The sequence below is a fragment of the Malania oleifera genome, chromosome 5, assembly GCF_029873635.1.
Source record: "Malania oleifera isolate guangnan ecotype guangnan chromosome 5, ASM2987363v1, whole genome shotgun sequence".
In the NCBI taxonomy this organism is placed as follows: Eukaryota; Viridiplantae; Streptophyta; class Magnoliopsida; order Santalales; family Ximeniaceae; genus Malania; species Malania oleifera.
Window position 1 is genome coordinate 16,827,557 of NC_080421.1, and position 14,019 is coordinate 16,841,575.

Here is a 14,019-nt window from a genome sequence, read left to right on the forward strand (position 1 = left end):
CGACTACTATCCAAATATCCAATCAACATTAAGATCAGATCCTTACCTCGATTTTTGAAAAAAAACCCAAAAATCCTCAAAGTAACAATCTGATCTGCTAAAGTTGTAAAACTTCTTCTTCTTCTGATCCTCGTAGGAACTTCCATTTTTAAAAACGGACGACAAATAGCAAAAAATCTTAGAGAGAGAGAGAAAGAGAGTTTTCGCTGGTTTAGAGAGAGAGAGGAGAGAGCTTTGAGAAGAAACTTAACTTCTAAGCAACCAAAATGAATATTTATAGGGCCCTTGACCAAGTCCAACTTGTCGACGAGGCGACATCTTCGTCAACGAATCAGCCACACAGCTCGTCAACAAAGCCATACCTTTGTCACTGAGCCCAAGTTCCGGATATTTCTCTGACCCACTCGGTATTTGCTCATTGATGAGTCTCTAAATTTCGCCGATGAGGCTTTGAAGGACTTCGTCGACGAACGTGATCCCTTCGTCGACGAACCTAGCTTATACGGAGTTGGGTCTCTACAAATACAATATCATGATGATCATGAACACATAGCTACGGTACCATGCACGTGTAAGCCTAAAACAAGCTAACCAGGTTCTGATGACATATAACATATTTTCAAATTGTGATACATTGCTATTCCATAATAATAATTGTCAATTCAACATCATCATATCACATTTCATATATAATGTGAACATCATTGGCCCTTACGCCAGCATTTTGTATTTTATCAATCACGGCCCGTACGCTATATCACATATCAAATAAGAGGCTTGGCCCGTATGCAGGCATATCATATAAATGGCTCGGCCTGTACGCTGGCATATCATGTAAATGGCTCGGCACGTACGTTGGCATATCGTATTTAAAGCTCGGCCCATACGCTAGCATATCACATAAACCCTCGGCCTATACGCCGGTAGATCATATCAAAACTTTCGGCCCATACGCCGATATTTGATAATAAACTTTGTATCATTTATCATATTCCCAGAAATCAATAAATCATAATAAATTCTACTCATGCCACACAAAATGGGTGTTACACATATTCAAAACATATTCTCATTTACAGTAGTATTTTCCCAAACATAATGCATATATATATATATATATATATATATATGTATTTATTTTCCTGAAATTAAATGTTGTAAAGCTATACATATATTTTCATAAAACAACTAGCTTAGTTTATCCCCTTATTTGATTCCTGAAAAACCCCTAAAATAATCAGTCCTGCACCCCTAGGGTTCTCCATTCAACACCCTGAAAATGATATTCCCCATAACAAAATTTCAGTATTTTCTTGACTACTACATTTTCTACAATTGCAGGAAAGACCAAATACTGAATAAAAGTCTTACCCTCAATTTGGGATGGATTCTAACTTAACCCCACCAATGATCCACTCTAGCAGAGTTGAAGAGAACTTCCCTAGGAGTGTTGTGGTGGCCTCGGATCGTCGATCCGACGAAGAACAAACCCATAAATTAAGAGAGAAGGGTAGGGAACCGAAAAGGAGAGAGAAAGGAAAGTCTGCGCGTAAATTTTCAGCCAAAAATGAAGTTTATGTATATTTATACACTGGCCTTCGTCGACGAGTCACGTCACCTCATCGACGAGGTCAAGAAGGTCATTTTTCGACGAATGTTTGTTCTCGTCAACAAAATTCAAAGATAGGCAATTAGCCTCTCGGTATCTTCTCGTCGACAAAATTTACCCTCGTTGACGATCCCAATATGCCACTTCATCGACGAATGTGCTACGAGGCCTGCTATTCCTCCTTTAAAAATTTTCATTTTCCTTCCTCTTTTATTATTTAAATACAATAATTCTCTGAGTCACTACAAATTTAGCCCTTTAAGTCCTGATTTAATTCAGTTGATTCCCCTGATATTATATGTGATCTTGGAGACTATTTTACGTGTAAGTGCAAGGACGTAGGGTCTTTTCTAAGGGTTTAGGCATTTTAACTTAGCCTAAAAAACCTAACATCAGTCGACCGAAGTCTTGTTTAAGGTCTCTCGATTTCAAAGTGATGTGTAGGGACCTAGGGTCATTCTAAGGCCATTGAGCTTATTAGTTCCTACATGTATGATATACATTCATTATTACATACATTTCCTATAGTACTATTACAGACTCGAAATGAAGATAATATAAATTACAACAAATGAATCTTCTGGGTCTTTATTCTTCAAATCTTCACATGCCATCAAATGATCTCACTAATATGAACCTGGACACAAACTTGATAGATATTAAATACTTGACTGTTTGTCATAATCAAAACAGGGTATGACTTATAAAGTCAACATTCTCCCCATTTTTTATGATGATAAATACATCATACAAAAGTAGGTACAACCTTGAAAGGCTCCTCTTGTCAATATGCATAAGGGAAATGTAAAGATGTGAAAAATTCAAACATTTTCCTAAGGTACCCTATTTTGCCTAAGTTCTCTCCCTTTTGGCAACAACAAAGAGGGCATGTAAAATATAACTGGTTTTTGAAGAATATAGCAATTAATCACACAAGCAATATAACTGATCATTCAAATTTAAAATGACATAACAAACATGATTTGACCAGAATTATCCACAAAACATAGCAATTTAAGTCATATCATAAGACCCGTAAAGGATTTGATTTTAAAACATACGACATATGATAACACATAAAAGGTTTGAGCATAAAACAGTCTAACTAGTTGGTATGCATTTTCATGTGTAATTATCGAACCAGCTATGCAATTTAATATATATAAAACTATATAACCCCCTTTGGATGTCATCAAGAGATACTGGGGGTTGCTTGCCAAAAAATTTAAAGATCGTGCAAGCAAGCAACATTTTTCTGGTTTGTTAATTAAGCACACAAACTGTAACCAAAAAAACACAACCACAATGATTTTAAAATATAGTCAACCAAATGCAAGATCATATGGTAAACATAAACAATATGTGGCAAAGCAATATATATCAACTTAAGATTTTCACAAAGTTCATTTCATTTAAGCACATGTCACATTGAATTCAACAACAGATCTAAGCTAAAAAGTTTGTGAGCATAATATGATAGACATTTTAATTTTAGATGATCCCCCTATCAATTTGAATTCTAGCTTAGATGCAACAAACTGCTTATGTAATGACTCAAAAAATAATGCTATTTAAATAATAAAGATGGAGGGAAATGGAAATAGAAACAGAAGGAGGCAGTAGGCTTCATCGATGAATGTTTCAAGTTTGTCGACGACGTTGCACTTTGAATGTAATAACCTAGAAGATTTTTACACAAGGCCTCGTCGACGAAACCACTCCTCGTCGACGAGAAGATACCGAGAGGGGTTTTTGGACAGTCTGAATTTCATCGACGAGGAGGTAGGGTTCGTCGACGAAATTACTTAAGGACTCATCGACGAGATGACGTGTCTCATCGATGAATCTGGCCCTATAAATAGTTGAAACCCAGATTTTTTGATGAAAATTCAGCACAAACTCTCTCTCTCTCTCTCTCTCTCTCTCTCTCTCTAAAACACACCTCTCACCTTCTCTCTTCGATCCTGACCCCATTTCTTGTCGGATTGAAGATCTGAGGCCACCATGACGCTCCTCGTAAAGTTCTCTGCCAAATTGCTGGAGCTGATCGTTGGTGGAAGCGGTTTGGAATTCATCCCAAATCCAGGGTAAAGTATTTTATTCAGAATATGTCTTCCTTATAGTTATAAGAAATGTTGTAGGTAAGAAAATACTGATGTTTTGTTTTGGGGGATGTTGTTTTCAAGGTGTTAAGTGGAGAACCCTACTGGTGTAGGGCTAGAGTTCAGTGAGAGACTTTTCAGATTTAAGGTAAGGGAAATATGCTATGCTAGGATATTTACTTATGTTATCAAAAATTTTATATGTATATGCATGTATACCAGATGTTATACAAAATATGAATTTTTAAAGTATGTGTGTTCTGAGTACATGATATTGATATGAAATTTTATGCAGTTTTTCAGTATTTCAAGTTATACAGATATAGTAAGATATTTGTAGATTTTATACAAATAGAATATGTGTACATATACAGTTTTATTCAGATGATTACACAGATAGATGTATATAATAGTATACAGATATTTATTCAGAACAGTATATACAGTGTATATAGAAAGCTATGTTTTCCTAAATGCCATAACACTCAGAGTATATGGATAGATTATATAGATAGAAGATACAGACAGATTATATAGTTATAACATCAAGATGCTACAAATATTACAGTATTTACAATATAGAAATATAGTGTTATGATTATTTTGGAAACATAATGAAAACAGTATAAAGAGTATAGTATGTATATATATAGTATCAGAACCTATGAAAAGGTTACAGACAGATACAGTACAGATACAGAATACAAAGCACAGTACCTATGCTAATACAGAAGAGTGCAACCACATATCTCAGATAGTGTGTAGGTACCATCAACTGTGCTCGAAGAGTATGCAGCTCCCCAGTTCGCTGGGTTGAGGAGGTTAGTTTGACAAGGTAGCAGCCAGTCCCGCGCCTAGGAGAGTATGCAATTTGGCCGGGTTGAGATAGTGTAGAGTATAGTGACTTTCTTGGAGGGCCGACCAGGTTAAGTCTCGCCTACGGGCCGCACAACCCTATCATGAGAGGTCAAATCATGACATACGGAGTCCTAGGGAAAGAACATAGTTATTTATATGTATATGTATACAATTTTACAGCTTTTTTCGTATATAGTATAATATAGCCATATGAATGATAGAAAGTTCAGATGATACAAATGTTTTAAGCTATTATACATGTATTTTACAGATTTGCAAGATTATACAATTTTATATATTAATGTTATAGTTTTACGACTCGGTCGCCACATACTAGTAATAGCATATTTCCACTTACTGAGCATTATCTCACCCTATTACTTTACTATTTTTCAAGTGAGCCAGTTAGGCAAGAAGAGCAGGCTCACAGATAGAGTGACTACTTTGTTGCCCTAGTTGTAGGGTAAGTTTTGCACAAAGATGTATTTTTAAGGTAGATGATATCGGAGGGAAATGTTTTATGGCTATAGTCTGTATGTACAGAATTCTGGTATTGTATAGTATATGTGGTTGTATGACTTATGTCTCCGCTGCTTAGGTATGGTTACATAGATATTTTTAAAAAAATGGAGAAATTTTGAGGATGTTACATTTTGGTATCAGAGCCTAGGTTGCTAGGTTCTGTAGACTTTATAGTGCAATGGGAAATAATACCAGAATATAGGAAAAGAATTTGAGGTTTTGTTTTATGATCTAGATACAGGATTTCGTGGTGGTTTCTGTGTTTTTCCTAGGGTGACAATTTTAGGAAAGTCATAGTAAACTATCAACGAGTCGTGTGTTTGGGTTGCAGGATTGGATTTTAGGATTAGGATCAGGAGGATTAATAGAGGATTTGAAGTCTAGTTGAATAAGTTTGGTCTATATGGAAATAGGATTCTAAAATGATGTTTTATATATTTGCAGGATGGACCTAGGAGGTAGTAGCGCTCACACCAGTGGTGATGATAGAGCGGGTCCTTCTAACGTAGGAGGTGCAGATTAAGATGTTGTGCTATGCAATGTGGCTCAACAAGTTATGGCTGAGATAGTACGAAGCTCTAGAGAGTAGGGAGGTCCATCTTCAGCTCAGGGATGTACCATAGAAAAATTTTTGAAGATGAACCCGCCAACGTTCTTTAGAGCAACTGACCCTGCAGTTGCAGAAAATTTGATGGAGGAAATGGAGAAGATCTTGATAGTACTTCATTGTACAGATGAGCAGAGAGTCTTATATGCTACATGTAGTCTGGCGGGGGAGGCTGAGAGATGGTGGACGACCACTAGACTGTTGGAGAAGCAGAGGACGATTCTAGTGTCGATGACATGGGCACAATTCAGGGACATGTTCTTCGATAGATATTATCCTGCCTCGGTTAGAGAGGCTCGAGTATAGGAGTTTCTAAGTCTGTCCCAGGGGTCGATGACTGTCCAACAGTATGCTGAGAGATTTATCGAGCTCTTGCGTGTCTGTCCATATATTATCCCCGATGAAGTGAAGAAGGCAAGAATGTTTGAGAGGAACCTGAGGCGAGATATTTACAAGCAGGTGGCAGTACTGAGGATCTAAGATTTCTGAGAGTTAGTTGTTAGAACTATTATAGCATAGGAAAGTTTGCTAAGAAAGACTGAGATGTAGAGTCAGAAGAAAAGGACGACACCCTCGAGTTTTCAGGCAGATCCTAGTCGAGGCCCTTGGAGAGGAGGTAGATCTGGCGGAGGCCAGAGGCAGATGGTAGAGCCCGAGGATTTCAAGGCGGACAACTTCCTGCCATTTTTCCTAGACGCAAACGGAGGCACCCTGGTGAGTGCCGACTGTGGGAGAATGTCTGTTATCGTTGTGGGAGGCCTGGCCATATGGCTCGATCATGTCAAATGCCGCCAAATTATGCACTGGCTCCTAGGCCGTTTCGAGGTGGTTATCAGTTGCCCTACGGAGGCCAGTAGAGGAATACTGCGCCGGCAAGGGTATATGCGTTGACGCTGGGAGACGCCGAGATAGCTGGGGATGTGGTTATAGGTATCCTTACTACTTTACTATATATAATTATTATTTTGTTTGATACAGGTGTCACCCATTCCTTAATATCGGTGGGATATGTGAAAATAGCTGGATAGAGACACAACCATTAGATATAGAACTGTTTATGGGTACGCCGATGGGGTCTGTGGTGATATGCAGGAGGATACTTCGGAATTTTCCAATAAGTATTCAGGAGAGGGTATTATCAGCTAATCTAGTGGTTCTAGATATGCAAGGATTTGATGTAATAATGGGTATGGATTGGCAAGCTACTCATCATGCCAATATAAATTTTCATCAGAAAGAAGTTATATTCAGACCCTAGGTGAGCAAGAATACAAATTCGTGGGTTCACATGTACATGTATCACCACAGCTAGTGTCGACTATTTAGGTGAGGAGACTGCTACAAGATGGTTGCCAGGGGTATGTCGTATACATAAAATGATTGTTGAAAGAAGAATTAAAACAAGCTGACATACCAATAGTAAGGGAATTTCCAGACATCTTTCTAGAAGAAGTGTCTGGTTTACCGCCTGATCATGAAATTGAGTTTACTGTAGATTTGTTACCGGGATTTGCACCAATATATAAAGCACCATACCGTATGGCCCCAATAGAGTTAAAGGAATTGAAAGAATAGTTACTGGAATTTTTGGATAAAGGTTTCATTAGGCCTAGTGTGTCGCCTTGGGGTACGCCAGTTTTGTTCATGAAAAAGAAGGACGGGACCATGAAGTTGTGTATCGATTATAGGGAGATAAATAAACTGATAGTCAAGAATAAATATCCTCTCCCTAGGATCGATGATTTATTTGATCAGCTGTAGGGGACCCAGGTTTACTCTAAAATTGACTTGCGGTTGGGGTTACCATTAGGTGAAGGTTAGAGCAAAGGATATTTCAAAGACCGCATTTCGAACCCTATATGGGCATTACAAGTTCTTGGTGATGCCATTTGGGTTGACGAAAGCACCAACAGTATTCATGGATTTGATGAATCGGGTGTTCCATAAATACTTAGATGAGTTTGTGGTTGTGTTCATCGATGATATACTGTCTATTCGAGAAGTTTTTAGAAGCACTAACATCATTTGAGACTGGTGTTGCAAGTATTAAGAGAAAGGAAATTGTATGCAAAATTTAAGAAATGTGAGTTCTCGTTAAGGCAGGTTACTTTTCTCGGCCATGTGATCTTTGAAGCAGGAGTATCAGTTGATCCAAGTAAAATAAAAGTAGTGCTGAATTGGGAAAGGCCGAGAAATGTTCAAGAAGTAAGGAGTTTTCTGGGATTGGCAGGCTATTACCAACGCTTCGTGGATGGCTGCTCCAGGTTGTCTGGTCCGTTAACATGACTTACGAGAAAAAATGTGAAGTCTGATTGGACTGACGACTGTGAGTAGAGTTTTCAAGAGTTAAAGCAGCGGTTAGTTTCAGCTCCAGTATTAGCTATTCCATCAAGGGAAGATGGGTTTGTAATATATAGTGATGCCTCTTTAAAGGGTCTTGGATGCGTGTTGATGTAGTATGACAGGGTTATTGCATATGCATCCAGACAGCTTAAAGAATATGAGAGGAATTATCCTGTCTATGATTTAGAGCTTGTTGTAGTGGTGTATGCTCTCAAGACATAGAGGCATTACCTATATGGTGGAAAGTGCGAGATTTTCACGGATCACAAGAACCTAAAATATTTCTTCACCTAAGAAAGAGTTGAATATGAGACAATGAAGGTGGCTAAAGCTTATTAAAGACTATGATTGCACCATTAGTTACCACCTAGGAAAAGCGAATGTAGTGGCAGATGCTCTGAGCAAGAAATTAAGGGGACCCGTACTAGCAGCTATGGAGATTCAGCACTCAATTCTGATGGATTTGGAGAGGCTCAACATAGAATTGATAGAGGAGTGTCCTCAGGCAACTATTTCCAGTCTAGTGGTTCAGCCTACGCTATACAATAAGATTAAAGCAGCTCAGGGTGATGATGCGGAGTTGGCAAAGGTGATGGCTAGAGTGCAAGATGGTCAAGGAGAGGAGTTCAGCATATCAGATGATGGAGCCCTGTAGTTCCGTACTAGGCTCTGTGTTCCTGCAGATACTGAAATCAGGAGAACTGTATTGGAGAAGGCTCACAGATCCCTATACACCATACATCCAGGTAGCACTAAAATGTATCGGGATCTTCGAGAGTGCTTCTGGTGGAGTGGAATGAAGAGAGAGATAGCTGAATTTGTACAGCAGTGTTTGACGTGCCTGCAAGTTAAAGCTGAGTACCAAAGACTAGCAGGGCAGTTGCAGTCATTGTTTATTCCTGAGTGGAAATGGGATCACATTTCGAGGGATTTTGTTACGGGATTACCACCAGCGCAACAAAGGTTAAATGCAATTTGGGCAGTTATAGATCGTTTGACGAAGACCGCTCATTTCATTACGATTAAAATCACCTATTCCATGGACAGACTAGCAGAGATATATGTTCAGGAGATAGTTCGTGTTCATATAGTGCTAGTATCCATAGTCTCGGACCGAGATTCTCGGTTTACTTCACGATTCTGGAAAAGTTTTCAAGAGGCTATGGGTACACATCTAGCATTTAGCACTGCTTTCCACCCCTAGACAGATGGTCAAACTGAGAGGACGATCCAAACATTGGAAGATATGCTTCGTGCTTGCGTGCTAAATTTTGGGGGTAGCTGGACCCAGTTTTTACCATTAGTTGAATTTGCCTATAATAACAGCTACTAGGCTAGTATCAGCATGACTCCACACAAGGCACTGTATGGAAGGAGATGTCGTTCTCCTCTCTTTTGTGATGAAGTAGGTGAAAGTCATGTGATAAGGTTCAACTAATTAAAGAAAGAATCAGCACCGCACAGAGTTAGTAGAAAAACTACGCAGACACTCACGGCCGAGAGCTACAGTTTGATGTGGGAGATCGAGTGTTTTTTAAGATAACTCCTCTGAAAGGAGTTATGAGGTTTGGAAAGAATGGCAAGTTGAGCCCTAGGTATATTGGCCCTTTTGAGATACTAAAGAGAATAGGGTCAATTGCCTATAGGCTAGCTTTGGTGCCAGCTTTGGCTTGAATTCATGATGTGCTTCATGTTCCTATGTTAAGGAAATACATCCCAGACCCATCCCACATAGTAAGCTATGCAGAGATAGAACTCAAAGATTCACTAGCTTATAAAGAGATGCCAGTACAGATTTTAGAAAGAAAGACACAAGAACTGCGTACTAATGAAATTCAGCTAGTGAAGATTTTGTGGAGGAACCATGCTATAGAAGAAGCCTCATGGGAACTCGATGATGAAATTAAAAAAGAAATACCCACATTTGTTCCAAGAGTAATTAGATAATGTAAATAGTTCGGTAATGTTTCTTTTGCAGGTACATATACTATTTAGTTAGTAAATAGTTTTTTTAATTTTATTTGTGTAATCTCCCAGAACATAAAATGTAACCACAGTATTCCTCCTCCATAAGTGAGGGCAGGTAATAAAATAAGTAGACCGTTTTGCCTTTAAAGAATGATGAGTTATATGAATAGTAAATTTCGAGGACGAAATTTTATAAGGAGGGGAGGATGTAACGACCCGAAGAATAATGGTATTTAAATAATAAAGAGGGAGGGAAATGGAAATAGAAATAGAAGGAGGTAGCAGGCTTCATCAACAAACGCGAAACGTTCATCAACGATATTGCACTTTGAATGTAATAACCCAGAAGATTTTTACACAAGGCCTCGTTAACGAACATAGGGAGTTCATCTACGAGCGTATAAGTAGGCCTCGTCAACGAAGCCACTCCTCGTCGACGAGAAGGTACCGAGATGGGTTTTTGGACAATCTCAATTTCGTCAACTAGGAGGTAGGGCTCGTCGACGAAATTACTTAAGGACACGTCAATGAGATGACGTGTCTCGTCGACGAATTTGGCCCTATAAATAGTTAAAATCCGAATTTTTTTTATGAAAATTCATTGCAAACTCTCTCTCTCTCTCTCTCTCTATAAACGCACCTCTCACCTTCTCTCTTCGATCCTGGCCCCATTTCTCGCCGGATTGAAGATCTGAAGCCACTATGACGTTCCTAGCGAAGTTCTTTGCCAAACTGCTTGAGTTGATCATTGGTGGAAGCGATTTGGAATTCATCCCAATTCTAGGGTAAGGTATTTTATTCAGAATATGTCTTCCTTATAGTTATAAGAAATGCTATAGGTAAGAAAATACTGATGTTTTGTTCTGGGGGATGTTATTTTCAGGGTGTTAAGTGGAGAACCCTGCTAGTGTAGGACTAGAGTTTAGTGAGAGGCTTTTCAGATTTAAGGTAAGGGAAATATGCTATGCTAGGAGATTTACTTATGTTACTAGAAATTATATATATATATATATATATATATATATATATGCATGTATACCAGATGTTATATAGAATATGAATTTTTAAAGTATGTGTGGCCTCAGTACATGATATTGATATGGAATTTTATGTAGTTTTTTAGTATTTCAAGTTATACAGATATAGTTAGATATTTGCAGATTTTATACAGATAGAATATGTGTACATATACAGTTTTATTCAGATGATTACATAGACAGATGTATATAATAGTATACAGATATTTATTCAAAACAGTATATACAGTGTATATAGAAAGCTATGTTTTCCTAAATGACATAACACTCAGAGTATATAGATAGATTATACAGATAGAAGATATACAGTTATAGCATCAAGATGCTACAGATATTACAGTATTTACAATACAGAAATATAGTGTTATGGTTATTTTGGAAACATAATAAAAACAGTATAAAGAGTATAGTATGTATATATATAGTATGAGATCCCTGTGGAAAGGTTACAGACAGATACAGTACAGATACAGAATACAAATCACGGTACCTATGCTAATATAGATAGAGTGTAACCACATATCTCAGATAGTGTGTAAGTACCGTCAACTATGCTCGGAGAGTATGCAGCTCCCCAGTTTGCTGGGTTGAGGGGGCTAGTTGGACTAGGTAGCAGTTTGGCTGAGCTGAGGTAGTGTAGAGTATAGTGACTTTCCTAGAGGGCCGACCAGGTTAAGTCCCGCCTATGGGCCGCACAACTCTGTCATGAGGGGTCAAATCATGACATACAGAGTCCCAGGGAAAGAGCACAGTTATTTATATGTATATGTATACAGTTTTACAACTTTTGTCGTATATAGTATGATATAGCAGTATGAATGATAGAAAGTTCAGATGATACAAATGTGTTTTATAGATTTTTCAGATTATGCAGTTTTATATATTAATGTTATAGTTTTACAATTCGGTCGCCACACACTAGTAATAGTATATTTCCACTTATGGAGCGCCGTCTCACCCTATTACTTTACCATTTTTCAGGTGAGCCAACTAGGCAAGAAGAGCAGGCTCGTAAATAGAGTGACTACTTTGTTGCCCTAGTTGTAGGGTAAGTTTTGCACAGAGATGTATTTTGAGGTAGATGATATCGGAGGGAAATGTTTTATGGCTATAGTTTGTATGTACAGAATTTTGGTATTGTATAGTATATGTGGTTGTATAACTTATGTCTCCGTTGCTTAGGTATGGTTACATAAATATTTTTAAAAAATGGAGAAATTTTGAGGATGTAACAGCTTGTACCAGATAGAGAATTATTTTATTATGCCTAGTAGTATAAGCCATCATTTTGAAACTTTTAAACCAACTATACTGATTATTAATCAACTATATTTATCCTTATCAATATAGTTGACCCTATAGACCATAGATGCATAAAAGAATATATATTAAGGCATGCTATATAGTTCATGACCCAAGAACATTTCATATCAAATCATAGAACTTCAAGTGCAGGATATAATGTTCAAGGATATCATAAGAGTTTTAATATTCGCGAAGTGAATTGATGCATATGAGTTCTTTGAGTGTTTTCTATAGGGATGGAGCTAAGCACCTCTAAATGTCTGATGATTATGTCAGGATGAAGTTTAATTATTCAATTGATTTTCACTCATCATTTTAAAAATATTTTAACTTTCATTTTATTATAATCATTTTTGGACAAGGTTTTACTTTAGGAAAATTCCTGTCGAAATTTCGGTAGCATGCCGTTTGTAAATCAGACATTTTCCTATAAAACCTGTACCTGATAGGTTCAAATAAGCAATTTATAATTCAGTTCAAGGCACACGAGAACCTATATCCACTACCAACATGCAATACACATCAACTGCATCCACTATGCAGGAGGCATTCAACACAAGCGTGCAATCCAATAGAATAATAAACTCAAGATATACAGTATAGCTCAATAGTAGTTCGTGCTAAGAAAAGATATAAACTATCCATAAAAATTTTAGCCATTAATCAAATCATGGATAGTGTGCTGCAATGCTATATGCATATAGGCATAAAAGCATAAATGATATAAAAATATGAGAGCATTCAAATTTATGGACATGAAGGATAAATGCTCCCCCTCAATTATGTACTCTACTCATTTATGTCATCATATGCTTTAAATTTCTTGGCCAAGTGACTTAAGGGGATTCAATGATATAAACTTGGCATTTTGATTTTAGGCTTATCAGACCAAAAAGTGACAATGACAATTTCTTTAAATTAACTAAGCCTACATTTCCTCTTTTCTTTGAGAATCCTAATGAGTGATAAGCATAAGCTAGAGTGACTTGTGATTTAAAAATGCACATGCATAGGTCTACTTGAATTTTATGCATTCATCTAGATTGAGACCTAGGCAATCAATTTAGTCATTCAACTCATCACGAAGGAAATGAAGCTCTAATGGATTTGATTTAAAGTTTGAGAGCTTATGAAGCGAAAAAGAGTAAATACTCTTAACAATTAATTATCATTTAGTTCAGAAGAGTATTTAGAATGAGTGGACATTCTCCAAAATATTTTTGTGCTTAGTAATCATGTCCTGGTATGAGCAAAAAGCGTCTAGGAGAGCATGAATTTTTTAATACAGCTCTTTGGACAGTGGTATGTATCCTTTAGATATAATTATCATTATGAAGCAAGGATACAGATGGTGAGTAGAAGGGATGTCTTATGGTGAGCATTCAATATATATTAGTCATTTATGATCAATAGTGCTTCAAGCCTGGAGTGATGACTAAACATTTTATTAGGCATTTTAGGCTTTCAAGATGAGTTTAGGACAAGATGTTTAACTAGAAGGATTCATTTCCTAAAAACTCAAACTTGTGCAAAGGACATAGTATGCTTAACTTTAGATTATCATATTTAAGCATGAGTTGAGCAATTTGACTTATTTACCAAGCAAATAATGCTTTGTCCATTTGGAAGTAGATTTCATTCAATTATGTTATAGCCAATGTTTTCATA